The sequence below is a fragment of the Hypomesus transpacificus genome, unplaced genomic scaffold, assembly GCF_021917145.1.
Source record: "Hypomesus transpacificus isolate Combined female unplaced genomic scaffold, fHypTra1 scaffold_51, whole genome shotgun sequence".
NCBI lineage: Eukaryota > Metazoa > Chordata > Actinopteri > Osmeriformes > Osmeridae > Hypomesus > Hypomesus transpacificus.
Window position 1 is genome coordinate 1,042,878 of NW_025814024.1, and position 12,809 is coordinate 1,055,686.

General features: G+C 44.1%; 1 protein-coding gene across 7 annotated transcripts in view; it reads right to left on the bottom strand.

The window, feature by feature from the left end:
• Positions 1 to 12,809, bottom strand: part of psd3l (pleckstrin and Sec7 domain containing 3, like) — a 288,227-nt gene that overhangs the window by 42,864 nt on the left and 232,554 nt on the right. Inside the window, exon 11 of one of the 7 annotated variants that reach the window (XR_006955809.1) lies at positions 9,149 to 9,234. The exons of the other annotated variants lie outside the window; for them this stretch is intronic. The gene's annotated coding sequence lies outside the window, so the exon portion shown is untranslated. The remainder of the gene's footprint in view (positions 1 to 9,148; positions 9,235 to 12,809) is intronic. 7 annotated transcript variants of the gene reach the window in all.

Sequence of the window (12,809 nt, forward strand, 5' to 3'; positions counted from 1 at the left end):
AACGCGCTGGGTTGAAAAATGAATGTGCCTATTATAAGAATCACATCCAAATCGAATGACATTATCTTCTCCGGCCAAGACATTTACATTTACATTTATTCATTTAGCAGACGCTTTTATCCAAAGCGACTTCCAAGAGAGAGCTTTACAAAGTGCATAGGTCACTGATAATAACAACAAGATAGCCCCAAAGCATTGCAGGTAGCCAAAAACAGAAGTACACATTGTGAACAACCAAAAATAAGTGCTAAAGGGAAGAAACCATAAGAGCATGTAGTTAAGCAAATGACAATACACAACATGAATCTCTAAGTGCAAGTGTACCTGTAGGAAAGCAATAAAAATAGGATTAAATATAATACAATAGTTTAAATCAGCTACCACTAACCAACAAGAGCAACTAGCGTTGGGTTCAACAAACCATTCCTAAGTACCGTTGTACTCCCGGAACAAGTGCGTCTTGAGCCTTCTCTTGAAGGTGGAGAGACAGTCTGTGTCTCTGATGGAGGTGGGGAGGTGATTCCACCACTGGGGGGCCAGGCAGGAGAAGAGCTTGTGTTGGGACCGGGCGGTCTTGAGCGGTGGGACCACCAGGCGGTTGTCTGAAGAGGACCGTAGGTGGCGGGTGGGGGTGTAAGGCTGCAGGAGAGACTTGATGTAGTCGGGTGCAGTCCCGTTCACTGCTCGGAAGGTCAGTACCAGGGTCTTGAATCTGATGCGGGCCGTTATGGGTAGCCAGTGGAGGGAGATGAGGAGCGGGGTAACGTGGGAGCGTCTGGGTAGATTGTAGACCAGGCGGGCCGCTGCGTTCTGAATCCTCTGAAGAGGGCGGGTTGCGCATGCTGGGAGACCGGCGAGCAGCGAGTTGCAGTAGTCTAACTTGGAGAGGACCATTGCTTGGACAAGCAGCTGGGTGGAGTGCTCAGACAGGTATCTCCTGATCTTCCGGATGTTGTAGGGGGCGAATCTACACGACCGGGAGACCGCAGCAATGTGGGCCGTGAGGGAGAGCTCGTCATCCATGGTAACCCCAAGGTTCCTGGCAGAGGATGAGGGGGTCACCGTCGCAGATCCCAGGGTGATTGAGAGGTCGTGGGAGATGGAGGGTTTGGCCGGGATGATGAGAAGTTCCGTTTTGGCAAGGTTCAGCTGGAGGTGGTGCTCGGTCATCCAGACAACAACATCTTTCTCTGTTGCACTGTTCCCCACTCAGCTTCTACGTAAGTTCGCATGCTGCAAGTTCAGGCAGTGATAAGTGCGCTCTGATAATTTGCATGTTAAACAAACAATATTTTTTATTTGTAGTACATTGTAAGAGATACATAATACCATTGGCATTTGGTTGCAACAGGACTGGTGATACGAGTCTTATTATTAGTAGCTGAATCTGCAACAGGGTGTCTACAGGTATAAACAAGTTAAATTTATTACTTTTCAAGACCTTTTAATACCACTTCTAAATGAAATTTAAGACCAAACTTAGGATGGAATTACAAATCAAAAGTGGAAATACATTAATCTTCCTAAATAAACACACTGATGTCAGTTCAAAATGAACAGTATAGTAAAATGACAATAATCGGTTGAGATTAAAAACATTGACTAAATGTGTGTAACTGCTCAGAGGTCAGATGGCATTGTTGGCTCTGGATTTCCTATCGTAACATCCAGCGTTGTAGCATTGACATCGTTGCTAGCATTGGAAATGGTGGAGCAGAAACTAGCAATTTTGCAGACTGCTGGTGTGCCTTTACTTAGTCTCTTGAAATTCTTCCGACACGCAGTTTGCTTCATAAGCATTTCCAGGCACCAAGAATGCTATCTCTCCACTTCAATTTGAAAGAGTGAATTTACCCCCAAGAGTGTTTTTGCTTGTCGAGTATTTATGATTTATGACCTATTTATAACCAATAATACTCGTTCTTTCCAAGCCATTTGTAATTGAACTTTCATTTCCCCATGTTTGTAAGTTGAGTGGCTATCAACCATTGCTGTACGACCTGCATTGCCGATGTTTTACGTCATCAAAATCTGCTCACTAGGCTACACTCTGACCTAACTATAGACAACGCAGCGCATATAGCCTACAAAAAAATATTAGACCTGGCCATATTCGACCAGATTGCCTGCATTTTCGCAATGACATAACATTTAAGACCCATCCAATCTGAATTTAAGACAATTTAATATTTTCTTTTCTGGGAACCTGTTAAATGTGCCTAAAAACGCCTAAACAGCATGCCCAAAGTAAATTGAAAGCTGTTCTTGAACCATTTGGAGTACATGCATGTAAATTGTCTCTTTTGAAAGCTGACACTCTGAAGTTATTTCCCCTGTTGTCAGGACCCCTGTCAGTCCTACTGGTGTTCAGTAATAGAAGGAAAGTGAAAGTTTTCTAGGTTTCTACTTCCGCCTAGATTTTGTTTTGAAAACAGAGGCCTGAAGAGGCCTAGAGATGGAAGGTATTACCTGGAAGACAGAATTGGACCACAGGTTGAAGCCTTACCTAATTCAAATCAAAAGTCAAACATAATACCACAATATATTCATATTGGTCACATGTTTTTATAAGAGTACATCCAGGCGTTTTCTTAAAGGGCCTTTTGGAGACTCCAGAATTACCCTTGTAACAAAGGTCAAATTCTTAGAATAAAAAGGTATAATTGTTATCTATAATGAAAGGGGGTACTTAGAACTATCATATATAATAGCTAAATCCCACATTAGTATTACTGAAACACAAAAACTGAAGCATGAACACATTGGAGTGCTTTATCTGATTCCCAGGATTGGCGCACAAAGAACACCGATTCTGTCAACCATATTGCGCAATCTACTTTTATTTTGAAGTCTCCACCAAAACATAACAAATGGGGTATCAACATTTACAGCTAGCGCTAAGCTACAAGGCTAAAAAGCTTATATCAGAGCCAGTCAAAGGCAGTTTGAGATATTGGTTTAGAACGAGTGTGGTGGGGGGCAGGCAGGGGGGGCAGGACGCACAGACCTAGTTGGCTTTAGAAGGCTGTCAACGGGGCATGGAAGCTCCTATTGGGTGAAACAATATGTCAATCGAAAGGACAGAGTGTAGCGGCCATTTTAAGACTATCCCCACATTTGTACTCGACCCACATCTCCTCCTATGAGCGATAGTGCATGACAGACTGAAATAAAATAATTGGCGAAGGAAGAATGAAGCAACAAGATTGTGGCTATGTGTGGATATAATTCATTGTTTGGACAACTTCTAGGGGAGTCAGGTGGCTGAGCAGTGAGGGAGTCGGGCTAGTAATCTAAAGGTCGCCAGTTTGATTCCCGGCCACACCAAATGACGTTGTGTCCTTGGGCAAGGCACTTCACCCTACTTGCCTCGGGGGGAATGTCCCTGTACTTACTGTAACTCGCTCTGGATAAGAGCGTCTGCTAAATGACTAAATGTAAATGTAACTTCTCGACATGGTTAGATACTTTGGACCTTTGGGAATACGCAGATGAGGTTTTGATGGGTTGTGTGCATACCTGGAACATTCCGAAGTAATCGTAGGTAAGTAGTAACCTTTTTCTCTGACTTTGCTGAAGGAACGGTCACCGGACAAAAACGTTGACGGTAGTTGCTGTTGCGAGTAGATCTTGAAGAATCGTAGCTTTCCAATGATGTATAACGTGTAGCAGTCTAAAAAATATATTTGTTAATACTTAATGCGTAGTAACTGGGGGAGGAGGGGGCAGTATTTCGTGAGAAAAAATAGGTTTTAAGTCCTTATTTTTAGGAAAAGTGATTTAAGACTTTTTAAGGACCCGCGGCCACCCTTTGCAATGTCCAGCAGCCATTGAGTCAGATTGCGAAAATGTTTGTACATAAGCGTTTCAAATTTCGATTAGTCGATTTTCAGACGTTTTAGTTGAGTTTTGTTCGACCACATAAAATCTTTGTCGGGGACAGCCCTAGCTGCTACAGCCGTGTTGCTTTTTTCCGTAATATGTGCTCAGATTGACCATAAACATGAAATAAAACTTATATCTCAAGTGTGGTGAAGTAGGACAATGTTTGTCGTCGGGTGCCATGGTGAATCCTAGTATCAGAGCTCCATAGATGTAGGCTTTTGGTAGTTGCCGTACTCCGAGTTGAATTAACTAATTCATTTCAGCTGTTCTGGAACCGAGTTTTCTGAAATTCCCATTTCAAAGTAACTCAACTCTGAGTTCAGGGTTAGGATCAGAGTTTGTTGAGCCCTCTACCTGGAATACCCCCCTGTTGCGCTCATTCACAAACTCTATTTTATCTTCAGATCAGATGTTAACATTCCTAAAATCTTGGTCTTACAATGGCCACTGCACTCTGACCTTTCAACCCTAGCTCTGAAGACAGTGATATAGAGGTATAAGTAGAACTTTGGAACCTTCAATTTAAAAGTCTGTGCGTATAGCAGGGGTGGGGAACCTTTTTTCTGCCAAGGGCCATTTGGATATTTATTAGTGCTGTCAGTTTAACGCGTTATTAACGGCCTTAACGCAAACCCAAATTAGCGGCGTCAATTTTTTTATCGCGCGATTAACGCTCTTTTTGACCTAGCAAACTTTGTAGTTTTTTTCACATTCTGTTGCAACAACCACTGACGTTAGAAAAACTACAATACCACACCGGATCTAGCTAGACCGGAAACAAAACAAGGCACGCCACACCCACTTAGCCAATGAGAAGGCTAACAGGTAACACTAGCATGCTAGTAGCATTGCTTCGAGTATTATGCTTGCTGTGGGCACTGTCGGAAATATTTAGAACTCACGCATCTAAAGGTTGCATGGATCGGCCAGAGGATCGGCAAAATGTTTCGATCCCCGGTCCAGCTATTTTGTCAATGTCGGGGCCGAAATCCGATCTTAGTATCGGATCGGTGCACCCCTAATTAGAAGGGGAATGGGGTATCGTACCTTCCAAACAGCCTGAAATATGTATTCAAGGTTTACCAGGTCAAACTAAAATGTATCCTGTGCACAATGCAATACCCAAGATTAGCCTATTCATTCTATTTAGTCTGTGGATGTAGGCTAAAGGGAACAAACATATGACAAACATGTAAGCTGAAAATTTGGCACCAAAGGCATGCTTGAAAGTTGTCAAAAGTACTTGTGAAACATGATATTTAAGGTTACTTGAATTGAGACCAATCTGCTGGTTCACTACTTGGTGATTAAGATGGGATATCACACTTTGTACAGACAAACACAGCAAGACAAATAGCCTACTGAATGTAGTTGAGGAAACATGGGTACAGTTTGCTTCTGTTATGACATAATATTCACTGTCTTATCTGTCCTTCTAGTTGTTGTAGATAGGCCACCAACTTGATCTATCGAGTCCCAATGCTACCGTAATAAATGTTTTGCCAGGATAACTGTATCTATAAGACCATTGAATGTTTATGATGTCCGTGTGTTTATTCTTTTGACTCAGTACAACGAGGTGATCAACAGCAACGTTGGGCCTAGTTGGGAGCAGAATTTCAGCATTTGCTCTCAAACTGTCAGAACAAATACACAAAACTGCTGTTTAATTTGGAGTGTGTTTTGCTTACTGGCACTATAACAGTACATTTTATTAATAATAATCAAACAGTCATATTTTTATGAATAAATGTATAAAAAATCTATAAAAACTGGATAAAATGTTATACAAAACAGAATGAAAACTTCAAAGAATCAGTGTCCTTGCAATTTCAAGTCCTTTGCAAAAAAGTGTTTACTTGCAATGGTAGTCCCTAAAACAGTTCCTTTCCTCTGAAAAAGCAGAGACGGATATAGCACTTTCTGCAAAGCATACTGGAATATCCTTTCACGCAGTGTCTGCAGCGTCCTCTTGTCGTCCTCACCGGGAGATGTGCGACCATGTCCCTGCGCAGATCGGTTGGTGGTTCACATACCCTCTTGTCTGGGATCCTATTTGGTGGACTCCCATTTTCTAGGGATGATCTTCTCTGAGCAGTCACAGGTCTCTGAGATGTCACTCCTATCAATGTCAAAGGCTCCTACTGGCTGAAGATGGCCGCCCTCTCCTTGGTGTGACAGCTGTGTTTGCCAGGATGAGAGAAGAAGCTAGTTGTGCCAGAAACAGTCTCCTGTTCAACATGTTTTTCTTTGGAACATTGAGAACTTTGCAGTCCCGTTTGTAGAGGAGCCAGGCATTGATCACGGCAAGGATGATGGTGTGCCAGAAGATGTAACTGTACCAGCGGCGTGATTTCATGGGGAACCTCTATTTGGCTGCAAAAGAGTCCAGCAAATCCACACCACTCATGTATTGGTTGTATACTCCCACAATATGAGGTCCCTCAACTTCAATGTAGGATTTGGTGGCTTTGTTCCAGCATTGAATCTTTTGTACAGGATCAGTGCCATCAAAGGATTACACAAGTGTGACCGCCCTGTTGTCATACCATTTGACAGCGCATATGTTGGGGTTTGCCTCCACTCTATTGTCAAAGCTTCCTCTGCCCTTTTTCTTCAAGATCTTTTCATCTTCAAGGTTACAGTTTGGTAAGCACACTTGCCTGTTTCCACATAATGAATACCACGATCAAGGAGCCGAACTACTGATGGGACACATGAAGAAGTTGTCTGCATAGACCTTGTAGTTCTGACCTCCTGGAAGCGTGGAGGCGACCTTCATCACAACGTCACCTGACATTCCAAGTTCGGTCAAGTCTGGACCAGAGAAATCAGTACTAGGACTGATGAAATCCTTTTTCAGCCAATGATACCGGTACCGGGGCATAGTCAGTTTAGTTGGTTGGCTTGTGTTGGATTAGTGGGTCTCTTATCCTCTTGTTCCACTTCCTCCAGATCTTGAACCACCTCCTCATCACTCGAATCACTGGTGTCTGACTCCATGTCAACATCGCTCTCTCCATTTTGGACAGCCTCAATGACATCGTGGACACTGAAGAAAGCTCTCCTTGCTGATGTCATTCTGAAATGGAAATAATAGTTAGAGAATGTTCAAGCATAACTAATTCCAATGCAAATTAATCCTATTCAGGCAATACATTCCACTGAAGGCACACAATACTGTCTGGATAGCCTAATGTGCTACTTACAAAAGGAAAATACAACCCCTCAGAACTCTTACATCCCCACATTCACACCTGTCCCTAAACAATGCACCATACAACATGCAACCCCCACATCCCAAAACATTTACACTTGTCCCTGAACAACCATCCTCCAAAGCTTTCCACAAACATTATCTGGCTTGTGTAACAAAGAGATATAAAAGTCCAGATATAAAAACTTATATTTCCCTGCTAACATAGAAATAACATTGGGTTAGGGTTAGCTAACCCTAACCCATTTAGAGTTATTCAAATCTGGTGTAAACTTAAAATTATAACAAATAATCCATTTATAAAGTGTGAATCATCAAATACATTATATGTCTGTAAGTATTTATCCTATATCTGAACATTTGAGAAGTGGAATGTCGCATGCAAGGTGCCTGTAGTGTGCAAGGTGCACATGGTATTTTTAGCTACCCTTTTCACCTAACGTTGCAAAATTACAACAATGACATAACAAGCTAAAAATCTAAAGTGATGCATGAATTTCTAAATAACTTAATATTTACATAAACTACATATTATAACAATCACCCCAAAAAATATTTCATGAAATATACTTACTTCAATGTTGAGCTATACAGTTGAATGAAACAAGGAGATGCACTTCCAGGAAAGTTGGCAGGTAGAGTAAGTTCATGGCCTTCTGGCCAGACCTATATATACATTTACAATCCAATGGCATTGCAAGGCAGTACAATAGGACCCGTTGAATATGTAAATGTGGTCTTTTCCCCAAAAACGTTTTTGAATTTTTTTTTTTTGGAGCGTTAAAAGTGACATTGTAATATTGCAAAAAGGGGTCTTAGAGGGCTAGACAACAATTGTTCTCATGAAATGACCAGAAATGGTGCAGTGCAGCCATTATAAAACACACCAATCCTAAATAGCACACTAATGCAGAAGACAACAAATCTAATTTAGAATTTATCAAATTTCAAAAGACAATAATCTAAAGACGTAAAAACGTAGGGTGTTTTAACATATAATGTACTCAGCCTAAAATCACATGTAAATCATCAAAGAGAAAAATAACAATATAACAGAACAAATTACACCACACAAGACTTTTAAGGACAGAGATGCAACAGATTCCCCTTGATGTTATACTGATGAGGCAAGGCCAGTTGTGGAGCACCGTTTGAGCTGGGCCTTACAAACCAACGGAAGCAATATACTGTAGGTTAGACGGTGGTTTGTTGTGTAACTGTATAACATTGGTTGACAGTCTAGGTGTGTGTAGCAGGTTAAACTCACTCCTCAAGTATGTAACAGGCCACCCGCGTCAAGTAATAGCTAGCTTTTTGTTGGCGTAGCTGGTAGTGGTCGCGCTTGGCAGGTTCGATCCCAGCGAAGGGCGAACATTGGCCAAGTGTGTACCTCTGATGGAGCAAGACCACGTCTGTTACATTGTTACGGACCCGTGTTCTTCATTTGCTTGAATTCAGCTTGTGTCCGTATAGTAGTGGTTGTGTTTCCAGTCTGCCCACCTCAAATCAGAGATCCAGCAGCCCATTTAAAAGACCGGCGCGGTTTGCAGTTTGAGAGTTGATCGAGGGACATTTATGGTTTTCTTAGATAGGACACTTTTTCTGTTTTTTTCTTTGGCGCCGTTCGTTGTTCCATTGTTTTTCCCCTGTGACGACCATACAATAAACCTCACTGTTCCATTACCACAGCGCTTCATTTTCCCCGCACCACCATTCCCTCTGTGTTAGGCCAGAAGGGTTGTAACAAATGGGGGCTCATCCTTTTGAATCCTTTGTGACATATTTAGTCAAACAACGGGATTGGTATAGTGTTTTGGAGCTGTAGGGTAGATCAGTTTTCTATAGCAGATCACTTCGACATTCCAGTGTCAAAAACCATCGTTAAAGCGGATCTGAAGCAGCTATTGTTGACTGGGTTAGTCACATCCCATGTACTGGAGACGCCGGTAAAGCTAGGTACTCCCATCCCAGGGGCTCTGGGTAGTCCCAACAGATCTGTGTCTGGCGACAGTGCGGAGTTAGGTCTGAAAGTTCCTTCTACCTTACCACGGTTCGATCCTAGCTCTGGTTCTGCGTCCATTGTTGGTTTGGGTGATACTGCACGTACTCGGGTAAGACTAGCCCGTCTCCAACTGGAAAGGGAAGAGAAAGAGAGACGGATGGAGCTCGAATTTCATCTAGAAGTCAAGCGGCTGGACAAACAGGCTGACAAAGCCATTCTAATCCGAGAACTGAAGTTGCAGGCTGAGAGAAAAGACCCACAGACTGTTGCACGAGGGTCTTTTGATGTGAGTAGGAACATTGCCTTAGTTCCACCTTTTAGGGAGGCTGAAGTGGCTTCCTATTTTGGCACATCTGAGCGTGTTGCAACGTCTATGCGTTGGCCCAAGGAGGTGTGGCCAGTATTACTTCAGTGTAAGTTGCTAGGAAAAGCTCAAGATGTTGTTTGCTCTCAAAGATAACTCGGACTACGATGTTCTGAAGGCTTTGGTGTTACGGGCATATGAACTCATCCTGGAGGCTTACAGACAGAAGTTCAGGCACCACAAGAAGTCCTCCATAAAAACCTATGTTGAGTTCGCCAGAGAAAAGGAGTCTCTGTTTGACAGGAGGTGTGCGGCCGGTACAGTTACGGACCAGTCTGCATTGTATGAGTTAATGCTGTTAGAGGACTTTAAGAACTGTCTGCCTGACCGTTTAGTGGTGTACCTAAACGAGCAACAAGGGATGTCACCCGCTAGAGCGGCCGTGCTGTTAGACAAGTTCATTCTGACCAACTGTTTTTTCCTTACCACACCCCGAGAGCAGGAGGGTGGTTAACCCTGTGTCTCTGCCCCGCCGTGGTCCAGTAACGTATCAACGGATTAAGGAGGACCGCTCTTGTTTTATTGTCACCATGCAGGTCATGTTATTGTCGACTGCCATATGCTTAAAGGGAAACAGTCAAATAGCCCTGCAGAGGGAAAGCAGAAGAGTGTTGGGTTGGTCAGTACGGTTTACCTACCGACTGTCCGTGCTGTTCCGGAGCGGGTTCCCACTCCAGACCCTTATGCCCTATTCACATTTGAGGGTTCAGTGTCGTTGACTGAGGATCAGATCGAAAATCGAAATAAGATACTGAGGGCTTCATTTACTAACAGGATTGCGCCCATTTCAGGCATAAAATAGCGGGTAAAGACATGAAACCGTATATACAAAGGCAGTGCACCTGAGTAAAAACGCAGATTACCGCTTCTGGGAGGGTATAAGGGAAAGTGGGTGTGTGCCGCAAAGAGATGGGAGGAGAGGTGTATTTCTTCCTTGTAACATGTTAATGTTAGCTGTAACTTCGTGAACCAATATTTTTATCTCCTGTTCCCTGAACCTTTTTTTTCTTTTCCTCGAATCACCCATGGTGGCTGTAACATGCAGGCGATTTCTCCCGTCTTTTAACGGCATGCTAATTAACACAAAAGGGCGGAGTAAGGTGCCACGCACAATGCGGAAAATACACTGTATGCTATTTGCGGTTGGGCAAAGGCGCAGATTAAGCTGTAGTTGCAATGTTAGTAAATGAGGCCCTGAGGGACACGGGCGCTGCTCAGTCTCTCGTGCTAGCCAGTGCATTGCCGTGGTCGGATCTGTCATATTGTGGATCGAGTGTGTTTATCCAAGGAACAGAGATGGGATGTGTACCGTGGCTCTACACACTGTCTACCTTCAGACCGGCTTGATAAGTGGCAAGTTTAGAGTCGGGGTGCAGCCTCAGCTCCCCGCAAATGGGGTGTCAATGATCTTAGGGAAAGACATTGCTGGAGGCCGTATCGTTCCCAATGCTCGAGGTTCTGGACAAGCCTATGTTTTCCAACGGAGATTCACTGCTCGTAGATTTCCCTGACATGTTTCCCCACTGTGGGGTTACGTTCGTGCAAGCCCGCAGACGGGGGGGGGGGGTGAACAACGTCGATCTGGCTAGCACAGTCATTGCTCCTGTTTTCGCCGGTGGTTGTGTACCCCTCAGTTCTCCTGTGTCTCGTGAGTCTGCTGATAAAGAGCCAGAGGAGGACAGGGCAGGCCCTGCCAACCCTGGGGAGCTTAATCTGCCCATCACACGAGAGGAACTCATACAACTCAAACCTAAGACGTGAGTTTGGCCAAATTTTTGGCAGATGGAAACCCTGAGTGGGACCTGAATGGAACACTGTAGTCCAAATAGTGCTGCCAACGCTGTTACGCCACTGAATTTTGTGTATAGCCCACGGATTACCATTGTCTGGCCGCCTTGGCGTCACGAAAACCTATAATAGACTTCTCTGTCATTATTTTGGGCCTGGCATGAACAAATTCGAATTACTGTCGGATGTGTCACACGTGTCAACTTAGCGGAAAACTGAACCAGGTAAACACACTCCAGCTCCTCTGCATCCGATTCCGGTTATGGGTGAACCATTTGCATCGCATTTGCATTAAGCCATTTAGCAGACGCTCTTGTCCAGAGTGACGTACAGTAAGTACAGAGACATTCCCCTGAGGCAAGTAGGGTGAGGTGCCTTTCCCAAGGACACAACGTTATTTGGCACAGCCTGGAATCGAACTGGCAATTAATTAGATTAATTGCCAGATTAATAGCCCGATTCCCTAACCGCTCAGCCATCTGACCCCCCATTTAAATGCATGGTCATAGATTGTGTTGGACCATTACCCAAGACTAGGGCTGGACATCAGTATTTGTTAATGTGTGCCGCTACTAGGTATCCGGAGGCGATACCTCTGTGTAAAATAACCTCGAAAGCTGTAATGGCTGCTATGACCAAGTACTTCTCCACTTTTGGGTTGCCTACAGTTGTGCAGTCAGATCAGGGAACCAACTTCTTGTCCTCCCTATTTAAACAGGTGTTGAAGTCCTTGTCCATCAGGCACCAGGTTTCCAGTCCCTACCACCCAAAAAGCCAGGGAGCACTGGAGCGGTGGAACCAGACTTTAAAGTTGATGTTACGCAATACTGCATGGACACCGAGAAAGACTGGGATGAGGGCCTACCTTTCGTTCTGTTTGCCATCCGAGAGACCATCCAAGAATCCCTCGGCTCCAGCCCGGCCGAATTCGTTTTATGGCATACCGTAAGAGGCCTCTTAAAAGTGTTGAAGGACCACATTGCAGACTTTATCCAAAAGTCAGTCGGTGTGTCAGAAGATGTCTGTCGACTGTGAACGGTTAGTGAATGCATGTGAGATAGCCAAAGGTTCTCTGTCTCTTACGCAGAAACGCACGAAGCAGCGTTTTGACAGGAAGGCTTCTCCGCGTTCGTTTAAGCCAGGTGATATGGTGTTGGTGCCTATCGCTAGCTCTGCCCTCTCTGCCCGTTTTTTGGGTCCATATCCAATAAAACAGAAGTTGAGTGAAACCGATTATGTGGTGTTGATGCCAGACAGGAAACGACAATTGCGTGTCTGTCACATAAACCGTCTAAAGAGGTATTATGTTTGTGATGTGTCCGAGAACGGATCAGCTACCGTGCCCAAGACTACCTCGGTTGCCTCTGTGGTTTCCTGTTTCCCTGACGTGTTGAGGGATGTGGACAAGGATGGGTTGCGCCTGCGGCACGCACCTCAAGAGAGTGCTCAGCTTTGCAACACGGAGATGCTGATGACTCTCTCCTCAAGCCTTGCGTATTTGGATGCTCAAAAGGCTGCAGACATGGTGTTTCTAGTAAATGATTTTCCTTGTC